We start from the raw sequence: 16,578 nt of genomic DNA on the forward strand, positions 1-16,578 counted from the left end.
GCCGCGGGCCGGGGCGTTGGCTTCTTGCGGGAGGCGCTCAAGCCCTCGGTGGCGTCGTCCGCTGCTCTTGATGAGCGTAATAATCGCCAGGTTCACAGAACACTTCTTCGTGAATTCCATCAGCGCGTCCTCCTGTGAGCGGCTGGGGAGGTGTCCCGGGGTCCCAGTCCCACTCCTCTTCCAGACCGAGCTCTCCGCGCCTTCACTTTGTGTCTTTGCTGCCTGGAGTGTTCGGTTAAGTACCTGTTAAGTTGAATTGAACCTAACCTGTGCTAAGTTGAATTGTGTAGCCCAGACAAAAAGTTCTTAATCCATTCCTGTGGGTGTAAATAAGATGTTTTAAAGATGGCATTTTTAGGTAAGGCGTCCCAATTGGATCGGGTTGGGGTTTAACCCAGATCACAGGAGTCCTTTGTATATAAAACTGAGAGAGAGAAGCCGCGGGGAGCAGCCAGAAGCTCGGAGTCAGCAGGACCCGGAAGGAAGATGCCGCCACGTGCATTGTCATGGGATGGAGAAGCCAGAGCAAGGATCCCCGGCGCCACCCCAGAGCGCCACAGTCCTGGGGAGGACACATCGCCTTGCTGACGCCTCAGCCCTGGACTTCTCCCAGCCTTGGAACCGTGAGCCAACACATTCCCGTTGTTTAAGCCAACCCGTGGATCGTAGCAGCCAGGAAACTGAGACAGATTTCGGTATCAGAAAGTGGGGTGCTAGTCTTACAAATATCTAGAAATGGAGACACAGCTTTGGAGTTGGGCCATAGTGGCGGCTGGGAGAACTGAGAGGTGCTTGATAGAAAAGGCCCAGAGGGCTCTGAGGGGACTGTTGGCGGAAAAGGTTTTTGGGAGCCTCGGAGGGGAACAGAGCGGCAGAGAACTGGGGACGTGGAGTTATGGCGCCGGATAGAAGGCAGAATTGAGAGCAGTGGACGTGGGTATTTAGCTGAGGAGCTTTGCAGGCTTAGTATGGGAGGTACGGCCTGGTTGCTGCTCACAGCTTCATGTGAAATGAGAGAGGAAAGAGAAAAGCCAGGACTTAACTGTTAACTGCAGTTGATGGTTTGGACAATTCTCAGCCTGTCCAGACAGTGTGCTCTGAGACGAGGGCGAGAAGCGGCTCCATCTGGGACCTCCCTGAGCTTCCGGAAGGCAGGTTCCCAGAGGGCAGGGCTCCACGCAAGGGTTTAACTCAAAAGTCCTTGGCTAAAGAGACTGCGGCTGAACATGGAGCCAGTCGGCCACTTCAGTGAAAGTCAGGACTGGAGGTGCAGTTATCCCAGAAGGCTCGGTGCTGGTTTGGATGTGTTATGTTCTCCAAAACGCCATTATCTTTGATGCAGTCTTGTGTGGGCAGGAAACGTATTGGTGTTGATTGGGTTGGAGACTTTTGATTGGATGTTTCCATGGAGATGTGATCACTCAACTGTGGGCGAGATCTTTCATTGGATAGTTTCCATGGAGGTGTGGCCCTGCCCATTCAGCGTGGGCCTTGATTAGTTTACTGGAGCACTGTATAAGCTCAGACAGAAGGAGCGAGCTTGCTTCAGCCAAGAGGGACACTTAGAAGAATGCACAGAAGCTGAGAGAGGAGCTGTAGATGAGAGACAGTTTGAAGATGGCCTTTGAAAGTAGATTCTTGCTCCAGAGAAGCTAAGAGAGGACAAACGCCCCAACAGCAACCGAGAATGACATTTTGAAGAGGAGCTGCAGCCTAGAGAGGAACGTCCTGTGAGAAAGCCATTTTGAAACCATTTTGAAACCAGAACTTGGAGCAGACGCCAGCCACGTGCCTTCCCAGCTAACAGGTTTTCCGGACGCCATTGGCCATCCTCCAGTGAAGGTACCCGATTGCTGATGTGTTACATTGGACACTTTATGGCCCTAAGACTGTAACTGTGTAACCAAATAAACCCCCTTTATAAAAGCCGATCCATTTCTGGTGTTTGGCATTCCGGCAACATTAACAAACTAGAACAGGCTCTGTGGAAAGTTCTAGGTTTGATGGTTTGGACACCCTGGAACTGCATGTAAAGCCGACAGGGTTTTGTAAAGTTTGTGTGAGCAGAAGCAGGGCCCAAAGGGGATAGAAAAGGGACGAACTAAAGGAAGAAGGACTTCAAGGCAGAGCTGGGGAAGCTGAAGTGTGGGCTGAAAATGTCTCTTCAGGCCAAGACAACCCCCCACCCGCACCCCCCATGTGTGAAGGGGGTGGGGCAGGTCATCCACCCTGGCACCGGAGGACGTGGGCCTTGTGCCCTGATGTTCAGAGGGAGAGCCACCCCCCTGAGCTTGGAGATGGGGCCTGGGCCCTGGCTTTCATCCTGATGCTCGGAGCAGGTGGCGTCCACCCCCAGTGTGGGGGACAAGCATGGCCTCTGCTCTAGTGCCTGGAAGATGTGGGGTTGCTGCTCCATTGGGCCCAGGGTCAAAGTACGGATTCCCAGATGACTTCTGTGATGGTTAGGGTCATGTGTCAACTTGGCCAGGTGATAGTACCCAGCTGTCTGGTCAAGCAAGCACTGGCCTCACAATTGCTGAGAGGACGTTTGTGGCTGGTTAATAAACCAACAGGCTGGTTTATTAAATCATCAGTCAGTCGACTGCACCTGTGACTGATGACTCACCAAAGGGCATGTCTTCTTTTTTTTTTTTTTTTTTTTTTTTTAAATCATCATTTTATTGAGATATATTCACATACCACGCAGTCATACAAAACAAATTGTACTTTCGATTGTTTACAGTACCATTACATAGTTGTACATTCATCAACTAAATCAATCCCTGACACCTTCATTAGCACACACACAAAAATAACAAGAATAATAATTAGAGTGAAAAAGAGCAATTGAAGTAAAAAAGAACACTGGGTACCTTTGTCTGTTTGTTTCCTTCCCCTACTTTTCTACACATCCATCCATAAACTAGACAAAGTGGAGTTTGGTCCTTATGGCATTCCCAATCCCACTGTCACCCCTCATAAGCTACATTTTTATACAACTGTCTTCGAGATTCATGGGTTCTGGGTTGTAGTTTAATAGTTTCAGGTATCCACCACCTGCTACCCCAATTCTTTAGAACCTAAAAAAGGTTGTCTAAAGTGTGCGTAAGAGTGCCCACCAGAGTGATCTCTCGGCTCGTTTTGGAATCTCTCTGCCACTGAAGCTTATTTCATTTCCTTTCACATCCCCCTTTTGGTCAAGAAGATGTTCTCCATCCCACGATGCCGGGTCTACATTCCTCCCCGGGAGTCATATTCCACGTTGCCAGGGAGGTTCACTTCCCTGGGTGTCTGATCCCACGTAGGGGGGAGGGCAGTGATTTCACCTTTCAAGTTGGCTTAGCCAGAGAGAGAGGGCCACATCTGAGCAACAAAGAGGCATTCAGGAAGAGACTCTTAGGCACAAATACAGGGAGGCCTAGCCTCTCCTTTGCAGCAACCGTCTTCCCAAGGGTAAAACTTATGGTAGAGGGCTCAACCCATCAAACCACCAGTCCCCTATGTCTGTGGTCATGTTAGCAACCATGGAGGTGGGGTAGGCGAATACCCCTGCATTCTCCACAGGCTCCTCAAGGGGGCACTACATCTTTTTTTTTTTTTCCTTGTTTGTCTTTTTTCTTTCTTTTTTTTTTTTTTTTTAACTTTCCCTTCTTTTTTAAATCAACTGTATGAAAAAAAAAGTTAAAAAGAAAACAAACATACAATAAAAGAACATTTCAAAGAGACCATAACAAGGGAGTAAGAAAAAGACAACTAACCTAAGATAACTGCTTAACTTCCAACATGTTCCTACTTTACCCCAAGAAAGTTACATAATATAGCAACATTTCAGTGAACTTGTTCCTACTACATCCATCAGAAATTAACAGACCATAGTCATTTCTGGGCATCCCCAGAACGTTAAATAGCTTATCTGTTCTTCTTGGATTATTGTTCCCCCTTCCTTAATTGCTCTCTACTGCTAGTTCCCCTACATTCTACATTATAAACCATTTGTTTTACATTTTTCAAAGTTCACATTAGTGGTAGCATATAATATTTCTCTTTTTGTGCCTGGCTTATTTCGCTCAGCATTATGTCTTCAAGGTTCATCCATGTTGTCATATGTTTCACAAGATCGTTCCTTCTTACTGCCGCGTAGTATTCCATCGTGTGTATATACCACATTTTATTTATCCACTCATCTGTTGAAGGACATTTGGGTTGTTTCCATCTCTTGGCAATTGTGAATAATGCTGCTATGAACATTGGCGTGCAGATATCTGTTCGTGTCACTGCTTTCCGATCTTCCGGGTATATACCGAGAAGTGCAATCGCTGGATCGAATGGTAGCTCTATATCTAGTTTTCTAAGGAACTGCCAGACTGACTTCCAGAGTGGCTGAACCATTATACAGTCCCACCAACAATGAATAAGAGTTCCAATTTCTCCACATCCCCTCCAGCATTTGTAGTTTCCTGTTTGTTTAATGGCAGCCATTCTAATCGGTGTTAGATGGTATCTCATTGTGGTCTTAATTTGCATCTCTCTAATAGCTAGTGAAGCTGAACATTTTTTCATGTGTTTCTTGGCCATTTGTATTTCCTCTTCAGAGAACTGTCTTTTCATATCTTTTGCCCATTTTATAATTGGGCTGTCTGTACTATTGTCATTGAGTTGTAGGATTTCTTTGTATATGCAAGATATCAGTCTTTTGTCAGATACATGGTTTCCAAAAATTTTTTCCCGTTGAGTTGGCTGCCTCTTTACCTTTTTGAGAAAATCCTTTGAGGTGCAGAAACTTCTAAGCTTGAGGAGTTCCCATTTATCTATTTTCTCTTTTGTTGCTTGTGCTTTGGGTGTAAAGTCTAGGAAGTGGCCTCCTAATACAAGGTCTTGAAGATGTTTTCCTACATTATCTTCTAGGAGTTTAATGGTACTTTCTTTTATATTGAGATCTTTGGTCCATTTTGAGTTAATTTTTGTGTAGGGGGTGAGGTAGGGGTCCTCTTTCATTCTTTTGGATATGGATATCCAACTCTCCCAGCCCCATTTGTTGAAAAGACCATTATGGCTCAGTTCGGTGACTTTGGGGGCCTTATCAAAGATCAGTCGGCCATAGATCTGAGGGTCTATCTCTGAATTCTCAATTCGATTCCATTGATCTATATGTCTATCTTTGTGCCAGTACCATGCTGTTTTGGCAACTGTGGCTTTATAATAAGCTTCAAAGTCAGGGAGTGTAAGTCCTCCCACTTCGTTTTTCTTTTTTAGAGTGTCTTTAGCAATTCGAGGCATCTTCCCTTTCCAAATAAATTTGATAACTAGCTTTTCCAAGTCTGCAAAGTAGGTTGTTGGAATTTTGATTGGGATTGCATTGAATCTGTAGATGAGTTTGGGTAGAATTGACATCTTAATGACATTTAGCCTTCCTATCCATGAACATGGAATATTTTTCCATCTTTTAAGGTCCCCTTCTATTTCTTTTAGTAGAGTTATGTAGTTTTCTTTGTATAGGTCTTTTACATCTTTGGTTAAGTTGATTCCTAGGTACTTGATTTTTTTAGTTGCTATTGAAAATGGTATCTTTTTCTTGAGTGTCTCTTCAGTTTGTTCATTTCTAGCATATAGAAACATTACTGACTTATGTGCATTAATCTTGTATCCCGCTACTTTGCTAAATTTGTTTATTAGCTCTAGTAGGTGTATCGTTGATTTCTCAGGGTTTTCTAGATATAAGATCATATCATCTGCAAACAATGACAGTTTTACTTCTTCTTTTCCAATTTGGATGCCTTTTATTTCTTTGTCTTGCCGGATTGCCCTGGCTAGCACTTCCAGCACAATGTTGAATAACAGTGGTGACAGCGGGCATCCTTGTCTTGTTCCTGATCTTAGAGGGAAGGCTTTCAGTCTCTCACCATTGAGTACTATGCTGGCTGTGGGTTTTTCATATATGCTCTTTATCATGTTGAGGAAGTTTCCTTCAATTCCTACCTTTTGAAGTGTTTTTATCAAAAAGGGATGTTGGATTTTGTCAAATGCTTTTTCAGCATCTATTGAGATGATCAATTGATTTTTCCCTTTCGAGTTTTTAATGTGTTGTAATACATTGATTGTTTTTCTTATGTTGAACCATCCTTGCATGCCTGGAATGAACCCCACTTGGTCGTGGTGTATGATTTTTTTAATGTGTCTTTGGATTCGATTTGCAAGTATTTTGTTGAGGATTTTTGCATCTATATTCATTAGGGAGATTGGCCGGTAGTTTTCCTTTTTTGTAGCATCTTTGCCTGGTTTTGGTATTGGATTGATGTTAGCTTCATAAAATGAGTTAGGTAGTGTTCCATTTTTTTCAATGTTTTGAAAGAGTTTGAGTAAGATTGGTGTCAGTTCTTTCTGGAAAGTTTGGTAGAATTCCCCTGTGAAGCCATCTGGCCCTGGGCATTTATTTGTGGGAAGATTTTTGATGACTGATTGGATCTCTTTGCTTGTGATGGGTTGGTTGAGGTCTTCTATTTCTTCTCTGGTCAGTCTAGGTTGTTCATATGTTTCCAGGAAATTGTCCATTTCTTCTACATTATCCAGTTTGTTGCCATACAGTTGTTCATAATATCCTCTTATAATTTTTTTAATTTCTTCAGGATCTGCAGTTATGTCACCTTTTTCATTCATTATTTTGTTTATATGGGTCTTCTCTCTTTTTGATTTTGTCAGTCTAGCTAGGGGCTTGTCAATCTTGTTGATCTTCTCAAAGAACCAACTTTTGGTGATATTTATCCTCTCTATTGTTTTTTTGTTCTCTATGTCATTTATTTCTGCTTTAATCCTTGTTATTTCTTTTCTTGTACTTGGTTTAGGATTGGTTTGCTGTTCATTTTCTAGCTTCTTCAGTTGATCCATTAGTTCTTTGATTTTGGCTCTTTCTTCCTTTTTAATATATGCATTTAGTGCTATAAATTTCCCCCTTAGCACTGCTTTTGCTGCATCCCATAGGTTTTGGTATGTTGTGTTCTCATTTTCATTCGTCTCTATATATTTAGCAATTTCTCTTGCTATTTCTTCTTTAACCCACTGATTATTTAGGAGTGTGTTGTTTAACCTCCAGGTATTTGTGAATTTTCTAAGTCTCTGATGGTTATTGACTTCTAATTGTATTCCATTGTGGTCAGAGAATGTGCTTTGAAAAATTTCAATCTTTTTAAATTTATTGAGGCTTGTTTTATGTCCCAGCATATGATCTATTCTGGAGAAAGTTCCGTGAGCACTAGAAAAGTATGTGTATCCTGGTGATTTGGGATGTAATGTCCTGTAGATGTCTGTTAAATCTAATTCATTTATCAGATTGTTTAGGTTTTCAATTTCCTTATTGGTCTTCTGTCTGGTTGATCTATCTATAGGAGAGAGTGATGTGTTGAAGTCTCCCACAATTATTGTGGAAACATCAATTGCTTCCTTTAGTTTTGCCAGTGTTTCTCTCATGTATTTTGTGGCACCTTGATTGGGTGCATAGACATTTACGATTGTTATTTCTTCTTGCTGAATTGCCCCTTTTATTAGTATGTAGTGGCCTTCTTTGTCTCTCAAAACATCCCTGCATTTGAAGTCTATTTTATCTGAGATTAATATTGCTACACCTGCTTTCTTTTGGCTGTAGCTTGCATGAAATATTTTTTTCCATCCTTTCACTTTCAGTTTCTTTGTGTCCCTGTGTCTAAGATGAGTCTCTTGTATGCAACATATTGATGGTTCATTTTTTTTGATCCATTCTGCGAATCTGTATCTTTTAATTGGGGAGTTTAATCCATTTACATTCAACGTTAAAACCGTGAAGGCATTTCTTGACTCGGCCATCTTATCCTTTGGATTATGTTTGCCATATTTTTCCCTCTCTCTATTAATATCCTTTATTGTACCCATACCGAATCTCTTTAGTACTGAACCTTCTACAGCTTCGTGGAGTACACTTTCTCTAGCTAACCAGCAGGTGGCGTCCACGAGCCACCTGTTCTCCACAAGCCAGATCTCCCCTGCTTAGCCTTTTTGGTGAGTGGGGGAGTGAGTCTTGTGGGGCCCAATTGGTGTACCAAGCTTGCGTGTGTAGTTGGTGTTGCCTGCCCTGTATGTGGGGCGTGTTTCTGGGCAGTCGGGGAGGGGGGGTGGCCCTAACAATCAAATCTCCCTGATGATCCTAGAGTTTTAAAGCTGCTGCAATAGACTAATCCTTCAGTTCAGTCCTGCCACAGTTTGTCTCTGCCACTGACCCACAAGTCTTTGGTATTGGCGTATGGCTCCTGAGACTTGCAAGTGGGCCCCTCTTCCAGGCTGTGCACCCCAGGTCCTCTGTTGAGGGATGACTGTGCTATGTCACAGGTGAGTGCCGTCCCCCCAGGGCAGTTCTGGGCTGCTGGGCTGTGTTGGGAGGCTCCCAGTCTGCTCAAATGATGGCTGAATGGGGCTTTGTTAATTCACACTGCTCCACCTTCCCAGCTCTGGGACATTCAGCTGAGGTTGCAGGGAAGGCTAATGTCCACGCCCAGTTTTGTGGTGTGTGCCTGTTATTTGAAGCACTTCCGTCACACTGGGTTGTCTGGGGCAGCTCTGGGCTATGGGGCTGGCGATGGGCAGGAGTGTTTCCTGTCCACCAGGATGGTGGCTGTGAGCGGACACCCCCCTTTTCTTGGGAAGTTGTGTTGTTTAGTGAATTTTCTCAGCCACTGGATTATTGCCTTTTGTCTGAGAGCTCTCTTAGTTCTGCTCTTGACTTGACGTGCCCAAATTGCAATTCTTTGAAGCTTTCTGTATTGAGCTTCTTAGAGTAATTGTTTTAGAAAAAGCAAAAAGGATTTAAAAAAAAAAACAAAAAAAAAAACGGCCCTCCTCAGAGATCTAATGGGTTATTGAAATGCTAATAGACAAAGCAACCAGGGCCATTAAGGAAAGGTGCACAGGGCAGAGAGATCAGCTTTGCTTCGGGATTTGCATATGCGCCTCAAGGCCTGAGCTCCGCCCTTCCCCTTTCTGTGTTCACCAGAACTCCAAAAATCCTCTGCTTTTATTTTGGAGTTTTTCGTGTTGTTTTTTTTCTATGCCTGTCTCCTCTCTGCTGGGCTGGCTGCTCGCAGAGTCTCTGGTGTCTGGTCTCAGTCTATCTATGGTTGGAGTTTGAATCAGTAGAATGAGTTTTCGATAAGAGCAGCCACTGCAGTTCTCCCTTCTCCTTCCTGGAGCTGACAGCCCCTCCTCCCCCGGGACTGAGCCTGGCAGGGAGGGGCGCGGGTCCCCTGGCCGCAAAAACTTACAGATTTCGCTGATCTCAGCAGTTCCACGTTTTCATGAGTGTTGTATGAAGTATGCCTAAAGTCAGATTGCTCTGTGGTGTCCAGTCCACGCAGTTCCTGGCTTTTTACCTACTTTCCTGGAGGAGTAACTAAAACTTACAGCTCACCAGTCTGCCATCTTGCCCCCAGGGCATGTCTTCTACAATGAGAGAATGCAATTGGCTGGATTTAATCCAGTTAATCAGTCCAAGACTTATAAGCGAGACAGATAGAGGACCTTCACTTTCTTCTTCAGCTGCCCAGCGAAGCGTTTCCTGAGGAGTTCGTCGAAGTTGCCGGTTTGTTTCCTGAGGAGTTCATCGGACATCTTCCTTGGAGTTGACAGTTTGCTGACTGCTTTACGGAATTTGGACTCGTGCATACCCACAGTTGCGTGAGTCACTTTTATAAATTTTATAGTCATGGACACCTCTCATTGATTCTGTTTCCCTAGAGAACCCTAACTAATACAACTTCCAAACTTGGAAACCGAATGGAGTCTACCCTGCTGGGTTTCGGAATTGTTTGGAATCCATGACCCCTGTTTTCCTTCCACTTTCTCCCTTCTGGAATGGGAATTTTTATCCTATGCCTGTCCCTCCCGTATTGGAAGCAGGTAACTTGTTCTCTGGGTTGCACAGGTCCACAGACAGGGGAACTGTGCCCCAGGACAGACCACACCTGTTCTGGGTTGCTAAAGCCATCATTATGCAAAATACCAGAAATGGATTGGCTTTTATAAAGGGAGTTTACTTGGTTATAAAGTTAGAGTCCTAAGGCCATAAAAGTGTCCAGACTAAGGCATCAACAATAGGACACCTTCACTGAAGAAAGGCTGATGGCGTCCAGAGCACCTTTGTCAGCTGGGAAGGCACATGGCTGGCTTCTGCTGATCCTTTGCTCCTGGGCTCTGGTTTCAAATTGGCTTTCTCCAAAATGCCTTTGGACTCGTCTCTCTTAGCTTCTCGGGAGCAAACTGTGGGCTAGCGTCTGCAAAGCAGCAGGTCCCAAGCGTTTCTCCAAAAGTCTCTCCCACCTGCTGCACTGAGCTCCTCTGTCTGAGCTCTTAAAGGGCACCAGGGATTTAATTAAGACCCATACTGAATTGGTCGGGCCACATTTCCAGGGAAGTAATCTAATCAAAAATATTACCCACAGTTTGGTGAGTCTCATCGCCATGGAAACACTCAATCAAAAGTTTCCACCTCCATCAAAAAGATTAATAAATCTGCTTGCTCAAGATGACAGTAAAGAATATGGCTTTTGTGGAGACATTGCATATCCAAACTGGCACAAGACCCATAGCCGATTTTGATGAGGGTTTGTACTCGACTGTGTTACTGAAATGATGTAAGACTTTTGGGATGTGTGATGGGCTGAATGTATTTTTCATGTTGGAAGAACATGTCTTTTGGGAGACCAGAGGGTGGAGTGTGCTGGGTTGAATTAAGTACCCCCCCCCCAAAAATTTCTCAATGTTACCCTTTCCTGTGGGCGTGAGCTCATAATAACTAGGACCTCGTGAAGATGTTCTTTTAGCTGTGGTGTAGCCAACTGAATCAAGATGGGTCTTTAGCCGGATGACTCAAGTCCTTTATAAGCAGAAGTTGTTCAGTAAGAGTAGGAGAAAGCCGTGGGGGTGAGATGGAGCCTGGAGGTTAGAGGAACCCGGAGGAGAAAGGAGGGACCACTACGTGACGGAAAAGCCGAGGACCAGGGATCACGGCAGCTGGCCCCAGAAGGCCACGGTCCTCAGGGAGAAAGCATCACCCTGCTGATGCCGCAGTTTTGGATATGGCCTCAAAACCGTGAGCCATTGAGTTCCCACTATTGAAGCCAACCTGTTGGACATTGTTTTAGTGGCTGGAAAGTGAAGACACCCTCCATGCATTTCCTGTCTGTCCATGAAGCCAAAGCACATGTACTGTCTTCTGCTCACCGGGGCTGGCCGGTTCTGGCCGGTAGGTTCCAGCTGCTGCTCACTGGGGGCCTGGTCTGCGGTGGGAGGTGTCTGGGGGTCTGGCTCTGGCCCCTGGGGCTGGACTGTGGGCTGGTTGCTCGGGACCCTCTCCAGGGCAGGAGGACGGGAGCCTGCAGTCCCCCACCCGGGTGGCGTCTCGTGCACCGAGAGCAGCAGGCCACCCTCTCACCTGTGCTGCCCCTTCCTCTGCCCCACCTGTCAACCCAGTCTCGGTCCCGCTCCCAGGCAGGAGGCATCTGGGATCAGTCCCTCCTAGGTGCTTTCCATGGAGGCTCAGGTGTTAAACGCTGCATTTCCTGTTGTGCCTTGTAGGTGAGGCCACGTGGCTGAATTCCAGCCCCGAAATGTGGGTGGTCGGGTCATGGGACGGCTTCCCACACCTGAGCTCATAGCCTTGACAGAATTTCCCATGGTAACTAAATAAATCGTGTTGATTTGTACAGGAAACTCCCTTGGGGTCCTGACATATTAAAGCCCGCCCGGGAGGGGGTTGTATTTGGCATTTGTGGATTGTGAGCATTTTCCTGCAAGGAAGTTGTGCCTCTGTCCTGCCCCAGAGAGGGACCCCAAGGTGCGTCTGGCCTCCCTCGCCTTTCTTGGGTGCTGTCTCCCCTGGCCTCCCATTTAAGCCCTCACCCCACCGCCCGCAAACGCCTTCCCTGTTAGCCCTCTCCATGGCCATGTAACTTACGTGTTGCTTCTTTCTCTCCTCTGCTCTTCCCCACCCCAGTGGGAGCTGTCAGCCCTGTGAAGGCAGGAGTCTGTCTGTCTGTCCCCTGACGTATCCCCAGCGTCAGGAGCAGTGTGTGGCACATAGATGGCCGTCTGTACACCCCGACTGATTGGAGCAGTGCAGGGAAAGGGGTGGAATCAGAAGGCGCGTCACCGTGCTCACGGGGGCCTGGGCTGCAGCTCCCCAGAGCTCCGCAGCGTGGCCCACAGCTGGTTTTTTAGTGTGTTAATAACCTTGTTTCCCCACCCCCGTAACCGCTGCTCTGCTTTCGGAATCTGCAGATTTGCTCTGCCTAGAGAATTTGAAAGTGACCTCATACAGTTTTGTCCTTGTGTGTCTTGCTCATTTCCCTGAGCATGTTTTCAAGGTTATTCGCTGTTCAGCGGGTCTCAGAACTGCACACTTCGTTTCTCCGTTCCTTTCAGCCTTTCGGCTTTTATGAATAATGCTGCTTTAAACACTCTTGTACAAACCTCTGTTTGCGGTCCTGTTTTGACTTCCTTTGACTGTGTACCTAGGAGTGGAATTGCCAGGTCATGGTAATTACGTATTTAACATTTTGTACCTTTTTAGAAAACTTTTTGTTTTGAAATACTTTCAGACTGACAGGACAGTTACGAAAATAACACAGAGCACGTACAGAGAGCTCCAGCATCCCTCTGTGCAGATGCACCGGCTTTAACATTTTGCTGCATTTGTTACATCTTTCTGTTTGCCTGTCAGTCTGTTTTCTGAACACCTGTGTAGCTTGTGGACAGCATGCCCTGTCCGTTTCCTGAGAACAAGGAGGATCACTTACGTAACAACCTTATGTGCTGTTGCCAAGTTCAAGAAATATAACACTGATATAAAGCTTACATTCTATATTCCAGTTTTTTCATATGCCCCTTTCATGTCCCTTTGAATCTTCCCCGCCTTGCTAGATCCCTCCCAGGATCACGTATTGCCTTTAGTTGTCAGTGTCTCTTTAGTTGCTTTTCCTTTTCTCTTTCTAATATGGGAACATCTATACAACATCGACTTCTAATCCTAGCCACTCCCAGGTGTCCTCTCAGTGGGGCCGTCATATTTACACTGTAGCAGAGCCCTCACCACCTTCAGTGCTAAACTCACCTGTCTCCCCACACAGAAACCCCACACTCACTCTGCACTAACCTCCGACCCGCTACCCCCGGCAAACTGTACATGTTTTCTGTCTCTGAACGTGCATATTCTCCAATATTTTATTTGTAGTTACCATGGGGCTTAAATTTACCATCCTAAATCTATAACAGTCTTGTTTGCTTAGACACCAGCTTAATCTCAATAGTACACACACTATGTTCCTGGCCCCCTACATTTATGTAGTTCCTGTCACAAATTACACGTTTATACCTTACAAGTCCACAATTATTGGTTTCTCGTTACATATTGTATATTTGCCTTTTAGAGCCTGTAGGAAGTAAAAAGTAGCATTACAAACCAAAAACACACTAGTACTGGCATGTGTATTTACCCATGTCGCTACCCTCACTGGAGATCTTCATTTCTTCATGTGGCTTCAATCTGTTGTCTAGTGTCCTTTCCTTTCAACCTGAGGAGCTCCCTTTAGCACCGTTTGTAAGGCTGATCTGGTGGTGATGAGCTCCCTCAGCTTTTGTTTATCTGGGAATGTCTTAATCTCGTCTCATTTTGGCTGACACTTTTTGCTACCAGCACTGTAAATATGCCATCCTACTGCCTTCTTGCCTCCGTGGTTTCTGATAAGAAGTCAGTGTTTAATCTTACTGAGGCTCCCTCTTATGTGACGCGTTGCTTCTCTCTTGTGGCTTTCAGAATTCTCTCCTTACATTTGGCATTTGACATTTTGGTTATAATATGCCACAATGTGAGTCTATTTGGGTTTATCCTGTTTGGAGTTCGTTGAGCATCTTGGATGTGTATATTCATGTCTTTCTTTAAATTTGGGAAGTTTTCAGCCGTTATTTCTTTGACTGTCCTCTCTGCCCCTTTCTCTCTGTCTTCTCCTTCTCTCTCTCTTCTCCACAGTGTGTATATTGGTACATTTGATGGTGTCCCACAGGCTCCTCAGGCTCTGTTCACTTTTCTTCATTCTTTCTTCTTTTTTGCTCCTCAGACTATATGGTTTTAGTTGTCTTACCTTACAGCTCGGGATTCTTGCTTCCGCCAGCTCCGATGTGCTGTTGAAGCCTCTGGGGAATTTTGAATTACAGTTGCTGTGGTCTTCAGCTCTGTTTGTCTCCTTTCATAATTTCCGTCTCTCAGCTGATACTTGCTTTGTGCTCACCTTGCATTTTCCTGATTTCCTTTAGTTCTTTGTCTATGTTTTCCTTGAGCTCTTTGAACCTATTTAGGATCTCTTTTTAAAAAGTGTTTTTCTGGAATGTCCCAGGCCTGGTCCTTCTCATTAATGGTTTCTAGCACATTAATCTTCTTCTTTGCCTGGGCCATGACCTCCTGTTTCTTTGTATGTTTTGTAACCTTTTGTTGAAAGCTGGGCATTTTCATTATTTCATGTATTACTGCTGGAAGTCAGACTCCTAGGTGTCTGTTTCTTAAGCTTGTACCCAGCTAGCAATGTGACAGCCTTCTTTGAATCTTTCCCACCTTTCCCAGTCTTTGCGGATGGAGCTGTGGGCGAGCTCTCCTCAGGGTCTGTCCGTCCAGGGAGGTTGGAGAACAGCCCCAGGCCACAGCGCAGGGCCACCCTGGGCCTTTCTGCACGCGCCTCTTGTCTAGGGCATGTGCGTGTGGCCCCGGGAATCCCCCGCTGCCGTGGTCCCGCGTGTGCCCTCTGCCCGATGGTCCCGGGCGCTGCACGGTGTCCTCCAGCAGCAGTCCCCTGCCCCAGGCAGCACGACGTGCCTGCTCTCCCCGAGCGCTCTGCAGGCGAGCTCTGAGCTGCCTTCCCCACGCGGGGCAAGGTCCGGGACGACGCGTCCCTCAGGCCACCACCAGACAGACTGGGTCAGACCTACAAGCTCCCGGAATGTGCACGACGGGGACCTGCTCCCTCCAGAACCGGGACCAGGGACCTGCACGGGGAGTGGGGCTGGCTCTGCTCTGAGCCGGTGAGGGGAGGGGTTCAGCCAGGGTACCCCAAGATCATACTACTTTTAAAGTAGCCTTTTTTTCTTTTCTTTTTTTTTTTTTAATTTCTGTCACCCCCTGCACTGCATGGTCATCATGAAACCACAGCTCTGCCTCCTGCTAGTTCTGGGGTCCTGGATAGTGGGTGCTCTGCATTCCTTGATACACAGCTTACTGGTGTTACACCTGCCCTTTTGTACACCTTTGGAAATCCCTCACTTTTTCCGTGACCTTGTTCAGATGGTCCAACTTGGCCTTTTCTGACCCCTTCCTCAGTGAAATAGTGATGTATTTTGCAACTGGGCTTCTGGGTCTTCGTCCTTTCACTGGTATAGTTTACTCTTTTTCTTTTTTAATTTATTTTTTATTGAAATATGTTCACATAACATACAGTCATCCAGAGTGTAAAACAGTTGTTCACAGGATCATCATACAGTTGTGCATTCATCCCCACAGTCAATTTTTGAACATTTTCATTTCTCCAAAAAATAAAAATAAGAATAAAAATAAGAGAAAACTCCCAAACATCCCATACCCTTTCCCCCATATTATTCATTTACTTTTTGTCCCCATTTTTCTTCTCATTTGTCCATATACCGGGTAAAGGGACTGTGAGCCACAAGGTTTTCACAGTCACACGGTCACACAGTGTAAGCTGTTATACAGTCGTCTTCAAGAATCCAGGCTACTGGGTTGCAGTTCACCAGTTTCAGGTATTTCCTTCTAGCTATTCTAGTAAACTAAAAACTAAAAAGGGTTATCTATATAACGCATAAGAATAACCTCCAGAATGACCTCTTGACTCCATTTGAAATATCTCAGTAAAACTATTTTGTTTCATTTCTCTTCCCCCTTTTGGTCCAGAAGGCTTTCTCAATCCCATGATGCTGGGTCTGGGCTCATCCCTGGGAGTCATGTCCCACATTGCCAGGGAGATTTACACTGCTGGGAGTCTTGTCCCACGTAGAGGGGAGGGTAGTGAGTTCACCTGCTGTGTGGGCTTAGAGAGGGAGGCCACATCTGAGCAACAAAAGAGGCTCTCTGGGGGTGACTCTTAGGCATAGTTATAAGTAGGCTTAGCCTCTCCTTTGCAGTAACAAGCTTCGTAGGGGCCAGTCCCAAGATCAAGGGCTTGGTCTTCTAAATGGGTAGTCCCCAGTGCTTGTGAGAATATCATTATTTCTCCAGGTGGAGAAGTTTAATATTCCCACATTTTCCCCTAGTCCCTCAAAGCAAATACTTTTTTATTCTCTGCCCAGATTCTCTGGGATATAGGGGCTTCACGCTACCCTGCCCAAACCAACCAGACCTCACTCCCCTCCCAGTGCTCCATGTAATTATGGTATTTGAGTAAACTGACGATACGAGTTAAATTACGCAGTGTTAAAGTAGCCTTTTTCTCGACTCAGCACCTGCCCTGTTAGGAGAGTCTTAATTGTTTTCTTGCTGGTTGAAAGCTGCTGGGGGTGGAGCGC

The 16,578-nt window shown here is 45.6% G+C and overlaps 1 protein-coding gene and 1 long non-coding RNA gene across 3 annotated transcripts in view; both read left to right on the forward strand.

The window, feature by feature from the left end:
• The window catches only part of TOP1MT (DNA topoisomerase I mitochondrial), a 52,908-nt gene that overhangs the window by 26,410 nt on the left and 9,920 nt on the right, over positions 1-16,578 (forward strand). The window lies entirely within an intron of this gene.
• LOC119509387 lies at positions 6-11,736 on the forward strand. The gene is made up of 3 exons (XR_005211688.1): positions 6-623; positions 11,160-11,260; positions 11,724-11,736. It is a non-coding gene; the product is annotated as an uncharacterized LOC119509387 (long non-coding RNA).

The sequence above is a fragment of the Choloepus didactylus genome, chromosome 14, assembly GCF_015220235.1.
Source record: "Choloepus didactylus isolate mChoDid1 chromosome 14, mChoDid1.pri, whole genome shotgun sequence".
Taxonomy (NCBI): Eukaryota; Metazoa; Chordata; class Mammalia; order Pilosa; family Megalonychidae; genus Choloepus; species Choloepus didactylus.